Below are 14688 nucleotides of genomic sequence, written 5' to 3' on the forward strand. Positions count from 1 at the left end.
AAATTGCAAGAGTCACAGCTGTATGCAGCCTGCTGAAATGCGACATATCGGAAATGTTGGTCCAACGAACTGCCAGTTATACGTAGATATTCAGCAAGCACCTGCGAATATTTACAATACTCTTGTTTTCCACCAAAATAGACTCAATGACAGCTCCCTGTTTGGAATGCACATGCGTTACAGACGTCATTTGAAGGATACGTATAGCGCCGCCATCCATATGAACTTAAAGAAATTATAGGGGCTGAAGCGGGGACAGTCCACGATGCCCCACAACAAAGTCTGCATTTTTGCAACCGAAACTGCCGAGAAAAAAGTGTTGCAATACTTGCTGAACGCCCATCGTACTCCACAGTTTTCCTCTAACAAAGCATTGCACAAATAAATCTAAAGTTGTCACGTCCTGTGATCGCGAAGACAGTTATGTAGGTCGCATCATTCAGATCTTTTGCAATCCAGTTGTAACAAAATGTATGTAGAAAAGGTGCATACTACGTTATGAATTCGTAACTGGGGAAAACTGCAAGAATACGTAATTTTCCATCATGTATAGTCACTGACAAAGGAGAGTGCACCAGTGATGTTAGTCATTAGGTGGTTAATACATTCACCTTCGAGCTGTGAATTGTATTTAGGCATAGAAAGTGCATTTTCAATTCCTCCAACGTCTATAATTGTTTCTGTTAGCTTTATGTGAGATATGAAATGTGGCCTTAACCGAAGAAATCAGTAGATCATTCGTGGAACGTTAGAGAATAAACTCTGAGGAAGGGAGGAAGGTTAACATTTAACCTCCCGTTGACACTGAAGCCAGCAGAGGTGGAGCACAGGCTCGGATTATGCCAAGGATGGGGAAGAAATATCGACGTGCTGTTGAAAAGGAGCCATCCCAGCATCTCCCTAGAGCGATTTAGAAAAATCGCGGAAAACCTAAAGCTGAATGCTCGAACGCGGATTTGAACCTTCGTCTTCCCAATGCGAGTCCAGTGTACTAACCACAGCAGCATCTCAGTTGGCCAGAATAAGCTCGATAAATTACTTCAGAAGAACTATCACCCGCACGAGTACATTTACAGTTTGAAGCTTGAGAGTTTGTGCGTCATCAAGAGGTGTGAAAGTTTCGATCCTGATTCAGCGACATCACCTTCAGCGCCAGTCGTAATCGTCAGTAATAGGGTACAATTGCTCATTTACTTATGCTAATATAGATTATCCGTGGTTACCCTATTCAGGGAAATGTCATACTGATTTCTTAGGGAATTCCAAAGTCCAGATTTCCCCCATCTTACCCAATTTTGCCCATGACCACTCTGATAACTTAGTTGATGACGAAATGTTAAACTCTAATTCTTCTTTGTCTTTCGTACCATTTTTGCAAAATGTCATACAGCACAGCTATACTATCAGTTTTCTTGTTTTTTCTGTTACTGAACTAATTCTGGAAAAATCTCCCACCAAAGACAAATAAGTATCTCAGCACATATCGATACCAATCTTACAAAGTATCGGTGCTTTCTTTTTTATCTCTGGGCAATGACGATCTGCATACAGTCCGCTCTTAATACTGCTGTCGTAATTCTGCCACTGAAATAACTTGAAATCCCAATGAAGACAAGCGTTTACATCCCATAAAACGAGATAGCATTCCACTAACTTTGAACAGACACACTGAAATAATTAGGGAAACACAGCTCTTTTAATAACCTGTAGAATTTGTGACTGTAAGACCAAGGCAGAAACCTTCTTCATGTCCACTGGTCACAGCGCCCCAAACGGAAAAATTTCTTTCCACATTGCATTTTCCGCTCATATACAAACAACGGCCGTTAGTTACGCTTCAACTGGATGATGATCACATCACTGCTCTCGGGCAACATGCAGTACTACGTCAGTTTGATGAAAAATGCGTCACGGTGACTTCGAAAAAAGGGTACAGCCACCACCGTTAATCGGTCAAAAATGTAATACCTGCTGTTCAGATTAGGAGCTAAGCGAACCAGAGGTGATCGCCTTGTGTACTAAGTAGCCCCCAACACCATCACATCAAATCGTAGGCTCATGTGAGACGACGAATGTGTGTGTGTGGATGTGTCTGATCAGACACTTCTATTAAAATACTTTTTTCTTTTGTTGCAGGTGAGTCACAGCTCTGCTCTATGTGTTGCTCGGTACCTCAACTCTTCTCCAAAAGGCACTTGTGTCCAGTGGCGGTAAGCTGTTTGTGGTTGGTTGGTTTAAAAGAGGGGGGGGGGTGTGACTAGACTGCTAGGTCATCATTCCCTCGTTCGTATTAAAATAATTCCACACGGGTGGGAGTAAAATAATCGAGACATATAAAACACAGCTGGAAGAAAGGAGAAAACCACATGAATGACAGAAGGGCAACAAACACTAAAATGGACAAAATCAGACAAGAAAACCACAGAGAAACGCAAGAAACATGTGGAAGAGATCAAAACAAGAGAGCACATTACCAAGGCCATGAGAAAAAAAAGGTGAAGCCAGCCACCCTAAAAGCACTAGGGTGGAGGACGCAGAGCAAATGATAAAACGACCCTCACGAATAAAACGTAAAACTGAAGCTGCTGTCGAGGCACTGTCGCCCAACACCGAAGGTAGGGTACAGAGAAAGTTAAAAGTCCGCCGAAGAGCGACTAAGACTGGGCAGTCCTGCAAGAGGTGGACGACCGTCATTTGTGAGCCACTGAGCCACAGCGACACCGAGGTGGGTCTTCGCGAGGGAGGAGGTAACCATGGGTCAGCCGCGTATGGCCGATGCGGAGCTGGCAGAGGACAACTGATTCCTGAGAGAGGACCGCATGGAAGACTTCCAGACATTCGTAGTCTCCTTAATGACACGCAGTTTGTTGTGCGTACTGTTATGCCATTCCGTCTCCCAAAGCCGAAAAACCCTGCGGCGTAAGACAGAACGCAGGTCAGTTTCGGAGATGCCCATCTCCAGAAGCGGTTTCCGCGTAGCCTGTTTGGCCAGCCTGTCGGCAAGTTTGTTGCCTGGGATGCCGACGTGGCCTGAGGTCCACACAAACACCACGGAACGACTGGACCGTTCCAGGGCATACATGGTTTCCTGGATGGTCGCTACCAAAGAATGGCGGAGGTAGCACTCGTCGATAGCTTGTAGGCTGCTCAAGGAGTCAGTACAGAGAAGAAACGAGTCGCCAGAGCATGAGCGGATGAGCTCAAGAGCACGAGAAATAGCCGCCAGATCTGCAGTGAAAACACTGCAGCCATCTGGCAAGGAGTGCTGTTCAATACGTCCTCCATGAACGTACGCTAAGCCTAAGTGACCATCAGCCATCGAGACGTCGGTGTAAACCATTTCATGACCCTGGTAAAGGTCGAGAATCGAGAGGAAGTGATAGCGGAGAGCCGCAGGGTTAACGGAGTCTTTAGGGCCATGCGAAAGTTCCAGAAGAATCTGCAGCCTAGGTTGCCACCATGGAGGTGTACTGAATGGACCTCGAGGAGAGGTGCTAACGGGAATGACTCCAGACAGAAGGGACCGGACGCGAACCGCAATCGTAAGCCCTGACCTGGGCCGCCGATGCGGAAGATGAACCGACATGGTCGGGAAAAGGAGATAGTAATTCGGATGCACAGAATTACGAACGTGTGCAACGTAATTGGCGAGCAGTTATGCACGCCTAAGCTTCAATGGAGGGACTCCGGCCTCCATCAGGACACTGGACACCGGACTCGTTTAAAAGCTCCCGTCGCTAGGCGAACGCCACAGTGGTACACTGGGTCGAGTAAACTCCACGCTGAGGGCGTCGCCGATCCGTAAACCAGATTCCCCTAGTCAAGGCGGGATTGAACAAGGGCTCTGTAGAGCTGCGGCAGCGTAGAGCGATCTGCACCCCAGTTGGTGATGCTCAGGCAGCGGAGGGCATTGATGTGCTGCCAGCACTTCCGCTTAAGCTGACGAAGGTGAGGTAGCCAAGTCAATTGGGTGTCGAAAACCAGTCCTAAGAATCGCTACGTGCCAGTCGCTTACTTATCATCCGATACTGACAAAACTATTTGATTGTTTTTTTTTTCATTATTCATCACAGTTACCGTGCATATCAAATGAAGTAAATCATTCCACGAAGTTTTAAGAGTTTGCAGAGGTGAGGACGCACTGCGTATAGTTTTCACATTATTCATTTTACGGCATATATTGCTGCATATGAAATGTTGCTAACATATCGAAATTGTCAGAATGAGATTTTCATTATGCAGCGGAGCGTGCACTGATATGAAACTTCCCGACAGATTAAAACTGTGTGCCGGACTGAGACTCGAACTCGGGACCTTTGCCTTTCACAAGCACCTGCCTATGAAAGGCCAAGGTCCGGAGTTCGAATGTTGCTCTGGCACAGATAGTTTTAATCTGCCAGGAAGCAGCATATCGAAATTGTATTTAAAGCAGAGAGCAGATTGAGATCTATCTTTTTTCTCGAAGGCATCGGTTTTTATACCTACAAGAGAGGAGAACACAGTGTACTGACGCCAGTTCATGCGTGAGGTTAATCATGTGGTCACAACAACAGTCATACACTCCTGGAAATTGAAATAAGAACACCGTGAATTCATTGTCCCAGGAAGGGGAAACTTTATTGACAGATTCCTGGGGTCAGATACATCACATGATCACACTGACAGAACCATAGGCACATAGACACAGGCAACAGAGCATGCACAATGTCGGCACTAGTAAAGTGTATATCCACCTTTCGCAGCAATGCAGGCTGCTATTCTCCCATGGAGACGATCGTAGAGATGCTGGATGTAGTCCTGTGGAACGGATTGCCAGGCCATTTCCACCTGGCGCCTCAGTTGGACCAGCGTTCGTGCTGGACGTGCAGACCGCGTGAGACGACGCTTCATCCAGTCCCAAACATGCTCAATGAGGGACAGATCCGGAGATCTTGCTGGCCAGGGTAGTTGACTTACACCTTCTAGAGCACGTTGGGTGGGACGGGATACATGCGGACGTGCATTGTCCTGTTGGAACAGCAAGTTCCCTTGCCGGTCTAGGAATGGTAGAACGATGGGTTCGATGACGGTTTGGATGTACCGTGCACTATTCAGTGTCCCCTCGACGATCACCAGAGGTGTACGGCCAGTGTAGGAGATCGCTCCCCACACCATGATGCCGGGTGTTGGCCCTGTGTGCCTCGGTCGTATGCAGTCCTGATTGTGGCGCTCACCTGCACGGCGCCAAACACGCATACGACCATCATTGGCACCAAGGCAGAAGCGACTCTCATCGCTGAAGACGACACGTCTCCATTCGTCCCTCCATTCACGCCTGTCGCGACACCACTTGGAGGAGGGCTGCACGATGTTGGGGCGTGAGCGGAAGACGGCCTAATGGTGTGCAGGACCGTAGCCCAGCTTCATGGAGACGGTTGCGAATGGTCCTCGCCGATACCCCAGGAGCAACAGTGTCCCTAATTTGCTGGGAAGTGGCGGTGCGGTCCTCTACGGCACTGCGTAGGATCCTACGGTCTTGGCGTGCATCCGTGCGTCGCTGCGGTCCGGTCCCAGGTCGAGGGGCACGTGCACCTTCCGCCGATCACTGGCGACAACATCGATGTACTGTGGAGACCTCACGCCCCACGTGTTGAGCAATTCGGCGGTACGTCCACCCGGCCTCCCGCATGCCCACTATACGTCCTCGCTCAAAGTCCGTCAACTGCACATACAGTTCACGTCCACGCTGTCGCGGCATGCTACCAGTGTTAAAGACTGCGATGGAGCTCAGTATGCCACGGCAAACTGGCTGACACTGACGGCGGCGGTGCACAAATGCTGCGCAGCTAGCGCCATTCGACGGCCAACACCGCAGTTCCTGGTGTGTCCGCTGTGCCGTGCGTGTGATCATTGCTTGTACAGCCCTCTCGCAGTGTCCGGAGCAAGTATGGTGGGTCAGACACACCGGTGTCAATGTGTTCTTTTTTCCATTTCCAGGAGTGTATTTCATAAATGGTTCACGATATCGAAACGAGTTCTTTTTGCAAATGATAGCATGCAAACAGGTGCGCGTTTTGTCGTAAGATTAATACCCGAAAATTTTTAAGTATCGAGATATGGAAGTAGCTATTGTTGTTCTCGATGGAACAATTAAGTTTTTTAATAACAGTTAATATCTCATCAAAGAAGAATAGTGTGGTACTGCATAAGTTCATACTTACGATATTCTAAGTGGGCTACTTATCTGTAATCTAAACCTGTTTGTTGTTATATCACAAGATGTCGTCGGCAAGTAACTATATGTTCTTAATTATTTCAGTTTCAAATGAGACCATTTGTTTATTTACAACCTTTAGAATGCTTTATAACTACAAGTAATGACATCAACTTGCTGACCAGACTCTCCAGAAACGCTATTCAAATCATCTTTATACGGAGGCGTTTGATACTGTACTTCAGTTTCTTTTATTGTGAGACGCCAAGTAACAGGTGTAATTGCCTGTTTCTCTGTTCAGAGTTCACACGTCCTGCAGAACAATACAGCGTACTATATGAGCGTTCCCACCCATCGAACACTAATTAGTAGCTATGTACGACCATAATTAGATTTAATGAGATCACTTAAATTGTAATAATTGCTTCAGCACTTGATTACCAAAACATAGAATATACTTTTGATTAATGTGAAAAATGATGCATGTTTCGCCACCAGCTGCTTTTACTGTAAACCAGTGTCCGGAGCAAGTATGGTGGGTCTGACACACCGGTGTCAATGTGTTCTTTTTTCCATTTCCAGGAGTGTAGTTTGGACAAGAAGAGAATAGAAGCTTTCGAAATGTGATGCTACAGAAGAATGCTGAAGATTAGATTGGTAGATCACATAACTAATGAGGAGGTATTGAATATAATTGGGGAGGAGTTTGTGGCACAACTTGACTAGAAAAAGGGACCGGTTGGTAGGACATGTTCTGAGGCATCAAGGGATAACAAATTTAGCATTGGAGGGCAGCGCGGAGGATAAAAGTCGTAGAGGGAGACCAAGCAGATTCAGAAGGATGTGGGTTGCAGTAGGTACTAGGAGATGAAGAAGCTTGCACAGGATAGAGTAGCCTGGACAGCTGCATCAAACCAGTCTCGGGACTGAAGGCCACAACAACAACAACAATGTATTAATTTCGATTTAATTCTTACATTTTATCATCCTACATTTTTGTCCATGTTAACCCATTCATTATGTCCATTCGTCATTTTGCTTGAATTTTGTTTTACTTATAATGCCTTCTTTCATTTGAATATTCATCTGTGTTATTTTCCCATTGCGAAGTAAGAATTTGCGTTTTAAATGTGTGTATAATGATTACCATGCAAAAAAATAAACAGTTTGTTACGAAGAATACGTTTTTGACACCATTGCACAGAAAAAATGGTTCGAATGGCACTGAGCACTATGGGACTTAACATCTGAGGTCATCAGTCCCTTAGACTTATAAGTACTTAAACCTAACTAACTGAAGGACATCACACATATCCATGCCCGAGGCGGGATTAGAACCTGCGACCGTAGCGGTCGCGCGGTTCCAGACTGTAGCGCCTAGAACCGCTCGGCCACCCGGCCGGCTGCACAGATAATATACATGGGTAATTTTGTTTTTTTGTTTTTTTAATCTATAGACCAGCATTTTAAGTGTTTATATACTGTTGTAGATAAATAAAAATAATTCAAAGCGAACGCACAAAAATTCCTAGTGGCAAAAGAATAATAATAAGAAAAAATGAGAGCAATTGAAAAAGTTCAAGTTACGATTGATATGATGTAACAATGGAATAGAATTTAAACATTGCATTTAAAGCTATTAACTGAATAAAAATGATCATCAAAGCCATTTCGATAAAGAATCAGAAAATAATTTCTGAAGCACGTAACAATATTCGATGGCCGAGCGGTTCTAGGTTCACAGGTTCCAATCCTGCCTCGAGCATGGATGTGTGTGATGTCCTTAGGTTAGTTAGGTTTAAGTACTTATAAGTCTAGGGGACTGATGACCTCAGATGTTAAGTCTCATAGTGCTCGGAGCCATTTGAACAACACTGAACCCACAATCTTTTGCCTGTGAGGAGTGTACCTTACCCATTATGCTACACAACCAACTGTGTAACATTACTCCACGCAAAATTCCGATTTTTTTTTTTTCGTTGATTACTACAAAGGAGGTCCCGCCAGTGTGAATGGCTGCGAGGTGTGTTACCTGGGACCCTAATCTACGTCACCGCATACATGGTTTCAAACTGTCGATCTCGCTACTGGGGACCCCTGCTCATAAGGGAAGGAAGGCGGTAACAGAAAACAGCAGGTCTGAAAGACGTCTGTAGGCTGGCGACGCCGGTCCTTCCAGGTGTTGCAATTTCAGTTAACCTACATTGAAGCTATACGAAAAACTCGGTTTATCCTATCCAGTGACAGCACGGCTGCCCGGCAAGCGCATGTTGTCGATCGCCCGGGTCTTACGAATTCGCGGCCGGGTCGGCTCGCGGCCTGGAGCGACCCCACTTTCACTGCCCTCAGCCGCCGACGCCGCCACAGAGAGTTGCACGCTGGCTAGCGACCGGTTGTCAGCCAGCGCGGCGCGAGGTGTGCGACGAAGCGGCGCTGTGCGAACGCCTCCATCCATTGGCTCGGCTCTCAGGTTAGTTCGCCACTCATGTCCTAACGCTTTGTTCGGCAAACTCCGTTCAGTTTGTTGTAGAATGAGTTATAATGGGCGATCAAAAAGTTACCGTTTGAAGAAGCTGCTGCAACGTATATGCAACGTTGTGATACTCCATTATATTGAGTGTTTCGGAATTCATGTTTACACGTTTGTAGAGGGGACTTAGTAGATCCAGTTTTACATAGGAACCCATGTCCGCAAACGTCATCCAACGATGCTACAGAGCGTCAAAGCTATAGGCTCCGCCGCCTGTAAATGTACAGGGTGTTTCAAAAATGACCGGTATATTTGAAACGGCAATACAAACTAAACGAGCAGCGATAGAAATACACCGTTTGTTGCAATATGCTTGGGACAACAGTACATTTTCAGGCAGACAAACTTTCGAAATTACAGTAGTTACAATTGTCAACAACAGATGGCGCTGCGGTCAGGGAAACTCTATAGTACGATATTTTACACATATCCACCATGCGTAGCAATAATATGGCGTAGTCTCTGAATGAAATTACCCGAAACCTTAGACACCGTGTCTGGCGAAATGGCTTCACATGCAGATCAGATGTACTGCTTCAGCTGTTCAATTGTTTCTGGATTCTGGCGGTACACCTGGTCTTTCAAGTGTCCCCACAGAAAGAAGTCACAGGGGCTCATGTCTGGCGAATAGGGAGGCCAATCCACGCCGCCTCCTGTATGTTTCGGATAGCCCAAAGCAATCACACGATCATCGAAATATTCATTCAGGAAACTAAAGACGTCGGCCGTGCGATGTGGCCGGGCACCATCTTGCATAAACCACGAGATGTTCGCAGTGTCCTCTAAGGCAGTTTGTACCGCCACAAATTCACGAAGAATGTCCAGATAGCGTGCTGCAGTAATCGTTTCGGATCTGAAAAATGGGCCAGTGATTCCTTTGGAAGAAATGGCGGCCCAGACCAGTACTTTCTGAGGATGCACGGACGATGGGACTGCAACATGGGGCATTTCGGTTCCCCATATACGCCAGTTCTGTTTATTGACGAAGCCGTCCAGGTAAAAATAAGCTTCGTCAGTAAACCAAATGCTGCCCACATGCATATCGCCGTCATCAATCCTGTGCACTATATCGTTAGCGAATGTCTCTCGTGCAGCAATGGTAGCGGCGCTGAGGGGTTGCCGCGTTTGAATTTTGTATGGATAGAGGTGTAAACTCTGGCGCATGAGACGATACGTGGACGTTGGCGTCATTTGGACCGCAGCTGCAACACGGCGAACGGAAACCCGAGGCCGCTGTTGGATCACCTGCTGCACTAGCTGCGCGTAGCCCTCTGTGGTTGCCGTACGCGGTCGCCCTACCTTTCCAGCATGTTCATCCGTCACGTTCCCAGTCCGTTGAAATTTTTCAAACAGATCCTTTATTGTATCGCTTTTCGGTCCTTTGGTTACATTAAACTTCCGTTAAAAAACCTCGTCTTGTTGCAACAACACTGTGTTCTAGGCGGTGGAATTACAACACCAGAAAAATCCTCTGTTCTAAGGAATAAACCATGTTGTCCACAGCACACTTGCACGTTGTGAACGGCACACGCTTACAGCAGAAAGACGACGTACAGAATGGCGCACCCACAGACTGCGTTGTCTTCTATATCTTTCACATCACTTGCAGCGCCATCTGTTGTTGAAAATTGTAACTACTGTGATTTCGAAAGTTTGTCCGCCTGAAAATGTACTGTTGTCCCAAGCATATTGCAACAAACGGTGTGTTTCTATCGCTGCTGGATTAGTTTTTATTGCCGTCTCAAATATACCGGTCATTTTTGAAACACCCTGTATATACACTATTGGCCATTAAAACAGCTACACCACGAAGATGACGTGCTACAGACGCGAAATTTAACCGACAGGAAGAGGATGCAGTGATATGCAAATGATTAGCTTTTCAGAGCATTCACTCAAGGTTGGCGCTGGTGGCGACACCTACAACGTGCTGACATGACGGAAGTTTCCAACCGATTTCTCATACACAAAAAGCAGTTGATCGGCGTTGCCGCGTGAAACGTTGTTGTAATGCCTCGTGTAAGGACGAGAAATGCGTACCATCACGTTTACGACTTTGTTAAAGGTCGGACTGTATCCTATCGCGACTGCAGTTTATCGTATCGCGACATTGCTTGCTCGCGTTGGTCGAGATCCAATGACAGTTAGCACAATATGGAATCGGTGGGTTCAGGAGGGTAATACGGAACGCCGTGCTGGGTCCCAACGGCCTCGTATCACTAGCAGTCGAGATGTCAGACAACTTATCCGCATGGCTGTAACGGTTCGTGCAGCCCCGTCTCGATCCCAGAGTCAACAGATGAGGACGTTTGCAAGACAACAACAATCTGCAAGAAGAGTTCGACGACGTTTGCAGCAGCATGGACTATCAGCTCGGTGACAATGGCTGCGGTTACCCTTGACGCTGCATCACAGACAGGAGTGCCTGCGACGGTATACTCAACGATGAACCTGGGTGCACGAATGGCAAAACGTCATTTTTTCGGATGAATCCAGGCTCTGTGTACATACAGGGTGCTTCAGTAATGATATTACGAACTTTCAAGGGTGATGAATACGGATGAACGTATCAATTTGAGGTAAGGGTCCCTGTGCTGGAAACGAACGAGAGAGAAGTTACAAGCGAAAACCTCTGACGGTGGAATACATGTACCAGTAGTCTTGTTGCTAGGAATGTAGGGTACCCAACTTTCAGAGGTGGCAGTATAGACCCAGTCAAGAAAAAATGTCTACTGAACATGAGCTCTAAAATGCGTATCTGAGGAGTTATCAGCACTTGTTCATCATCGCTAATGAGAAACACGACTCGTTTACTGAACAAGTATTCAATTCTTTTAAGGCGTGCATTTTAGTGCCCAAGCTTACTACACATTTTTTTGTTTTGGTCCATACTACCACCTCTGAAAGTTGCATACCCTACATTCTTAGCAACAACATTACCGGTATATGTATTCCACTGTCAGAGTTACCGGCCGGCCGCAGTGGCATATCGGTTCTAGGCGCCTCAGTCTGGAACCGCGTGACCACTACGGTCCCAGGTTCGAATCCTGCCTCGGGCATGGATGTGTGTGACATCCTCAGGTTAGTTAGGTTTAAGTAGTTCTAAGTTCTAGGGGACTGATGAACTCAGATGTTAAGTCCCAAAGTTCTCAGAGCCATTTGAACCATTTTGTCAGAGTTACCAGAACGGTTTTCGCATATAGTTTTCGACTCGTTCCTTCCTGTTATAGGGAACCTTACCTCAAATTAGTACATTTACCCGTCTCTATCATCCTTGAAAATTTGTACCAGCACTACCGATCGCCTTTTGTATACGAACAGTTACAGGTGCCCGCGCCTATAACTTTGAAGCTGAGTACCGTCGTTGGGTGACGTTTCTGATCATGGATTTGTATGTAAAACTTGATTTACTAATTCCCCTCTAAAACCTCTAGGAGTGTGTAACAATAGTTGCAAAACACCCTGTATAAACACCGACATACGGTCAAGGAATTACGTGGCATTCGTACCTTTCCGCTGTGCGTGCGTTAAAGGGGGAACGTTAACCATAGCGACGTTATTACCGCATGCGTCCAATCAGGACCAACGCGCAATGATTCTTTTCTTGGCTGCCGAAGGACAACACCGGTAGATATCAATCGGAAAATGAAGACTGTTTGTGGAGCACCATCGGTGTCGAAACCCATCATGTGGAATGGTGCTGCTACTTCATGATAATGCATGTTGTCATATCGTAAATGTTCGCAGAAGTAACGCCAACTCAAATGGGAGATACTCGATATCCGCCCTGTAGTCGTGATCTATCCCTATGCGATTATCACGCCTTCGGACTAGACATGGGTAAACTCGTTCATTCTTGGGAATTATTTCACTGGTGATCGCTCTTTTTTTGGGGGGGAAGCCTCCATTTTTAGTTCACCTTTCATTTCTGCTTGGTGTACGGTTCTTATGAAAAATATTGGCATAGGTGACTGAAGATGGAAGGCTCCAAGAGGGGCTCTTGCCTCCGCCCTGGAGTACTGAGTTTTTATTCGTATCAGAATTCTCACACACTTGTAATTTTCGTGATTCAGCAAAACCTCTCGTTTAGCCAACTATACGGTCATGTGGCTGATCGCAATGAAATAATGTGAGGTGGCGCACGAGAAACCGGCCCCGAGTACAGACTGCTCGCCAGTTATGCAGGATTTGTTTACCGCTACGAGCAGAATAGATATACATGTAATAATGTAATAATTAGGCAGTGAAGAAATAAGAAACAAGGTAATGCAAACAACAACTTCGAAGAACAGATGACGATTGGTGGGCGGCAATGAGCAGTCTAGTACTCAGGGCCGATTTTTCGAGCGCCACCCTGTGTCTCTGAAATAATATTGTAGAAGTTATCATATTCACTTTACAAAATGTGACACCGGACACTCGATTATGGAACGCAGACTTCATTCGGTTGTAAGTCGGTCTGCCTTCCATAACAATGAACATGCTCTTTTACCTTGGATCAACAAAAGGCGGAAAATAGCCACTTGTGTGTGCCGTGCCGACTTCCGTTGCATGTGTAATAACAAAAAACATTCCCCTTTTTACAAGTAATTCTTCTGCTGTTTATCGAAACGGTGAAGTAAGCAGATATGCCGTTTGTTACCTGAAAATATGTATTACATACAACCCCATTTTAAGTAATTTACATAATTATAAAATACAGTTTAATTACCGGTCATGGACGCTGAATAGAATACGAAAGGAACCAGAAGTTAGCAGTTCAAAAAAGGTTTGAAGCAGATCTAGATTGGGTGTGCGTAGCGAACGAACGAACGAACAACTCTGTACTGAACTATGAGCAGTCGGCAGTGGAACTGTGACGAATGGCCACGCGAAGAAGGATGAGTCCGGCCGAACGAGACCGAGACAGATTGGAACGGGACCGAGGCTAGAACGAAACCAGCGGACGTGTCGTTGCGGGAAAGAGACCGACCGTTTCCCGTTCCCGGGAACAGTAATTCGAAAGCCGCGACAGAAATGAACTATGAAATAATGTTCCTTAGAATTCGTTCATCGCTCGTTCCGTTCATATTGATGAACCGTTCCTTTGGGCCCGTTAGTTGTCCGAACGACCTATCTCTACTTCGTACTTTCAAACGGGCCTTGAGGGCTCGACGATTATTATAAGACGAGGATGTGTAGCGGGCAGTTACGGACTTCTTCACGCAGCAGGACACGGTGTTTTACCAAACGAGTATCTTCAGCCTGGTGATTGCCTCAATGCTCACGGCGATTCTGCCTGATTGACATACCGATTCTGGACTGTACAGTCTTCGAATGGAAACTTTGTGATCGCCCCTTATACAGTAATCTTCTCTAGATGTATTACCGATTTCAGTCACAGTCGATCTTTTTAACCATTCAGTACTTTATGGTTTCATGAAAATGTTCAGAGAGCAACAGACACGCGCCCGCTTAATCACATTCGTGAACAATGTAAATAATTTGTCATTGTCTTACGACTTCGTACAGAATCTTTGATCAGGTTGTCACCTTCCGTATCGCTTGCCGCTTTAATAAAATCGTCTACCCCTGATTTTAAAAGGGTTGTGCTTGAAACGATATAGGTAGCACCAAATTTTTATCATCTCACTACTATAAAGTGTAAAATCGAATACAAATATGAGCGCTCCTAGATTGCACCGCCTCGCTGCAATTCTTATCACAACAAGAAAGAACGAATATAATGGCAAATATGAATGAGTCGGCAGCAGAGACATATTTGCTCAATGAAAAACAAGAAAGTAAACACTACATCGTAACCACGAAACTAAAAGGAGTGTGTGTTTTCCGAATATTTCTTAAGACTGTAACTGATATTATTCTGCCAAAGCACCACTAGAACATTTTCCCAACCATGATTATTTTAAAGATCGTTCATTTCACAAAAAAAAAATAGCTGCTTACTATCAAATGCAAAGATAAA

At 45.7% G+C, this 14688-nt stretch overlaps 1 protein-coding gene across 2 annotated transcripts in view; it reads left to right on the forward strand.

Annotated features, from left to right (window-relative positions):
* The window catches only part of LOC126268194 (proton-coupled amino acid transporter-like protein CG1139), a 1364918-nt gene that overhangs the window by 1058816 nt on the left and 291414 nt on the right, over positions 1-14688 (forward strand). The window contains exon 1 of one of the 2 annotated variants that reach the window (XM_049973810.1): positions 8589-8663. The exons of the other annotated variant lie outside the window; for it this stretch is intronic. The gene's annotated coding sequence lies outside the window, so the exon portion shown is untranslated. Of the gene's footprint in view, positions 1-8588; positions 8664-14688 lie in introns of those variants that run through there. 2 annotated transcript variants of the gene reach the window in all.

This window comes from Schistocerca gregaria, chromosome 4 (assembly GCF_023897955.1).
Source record: "Schistocerca gregaria isolate iqSchGreg1 chromosome 4, iqSchGreg1.2, whole genome shotgun sequence".
In the NCBI taxonomy this organism is placed as follows: Eukaryota; Metazoa; Arthropoda; class Insecta; order Orthoptera; family Acrididae; genus Schistocerca; species Schistocerca gregaria.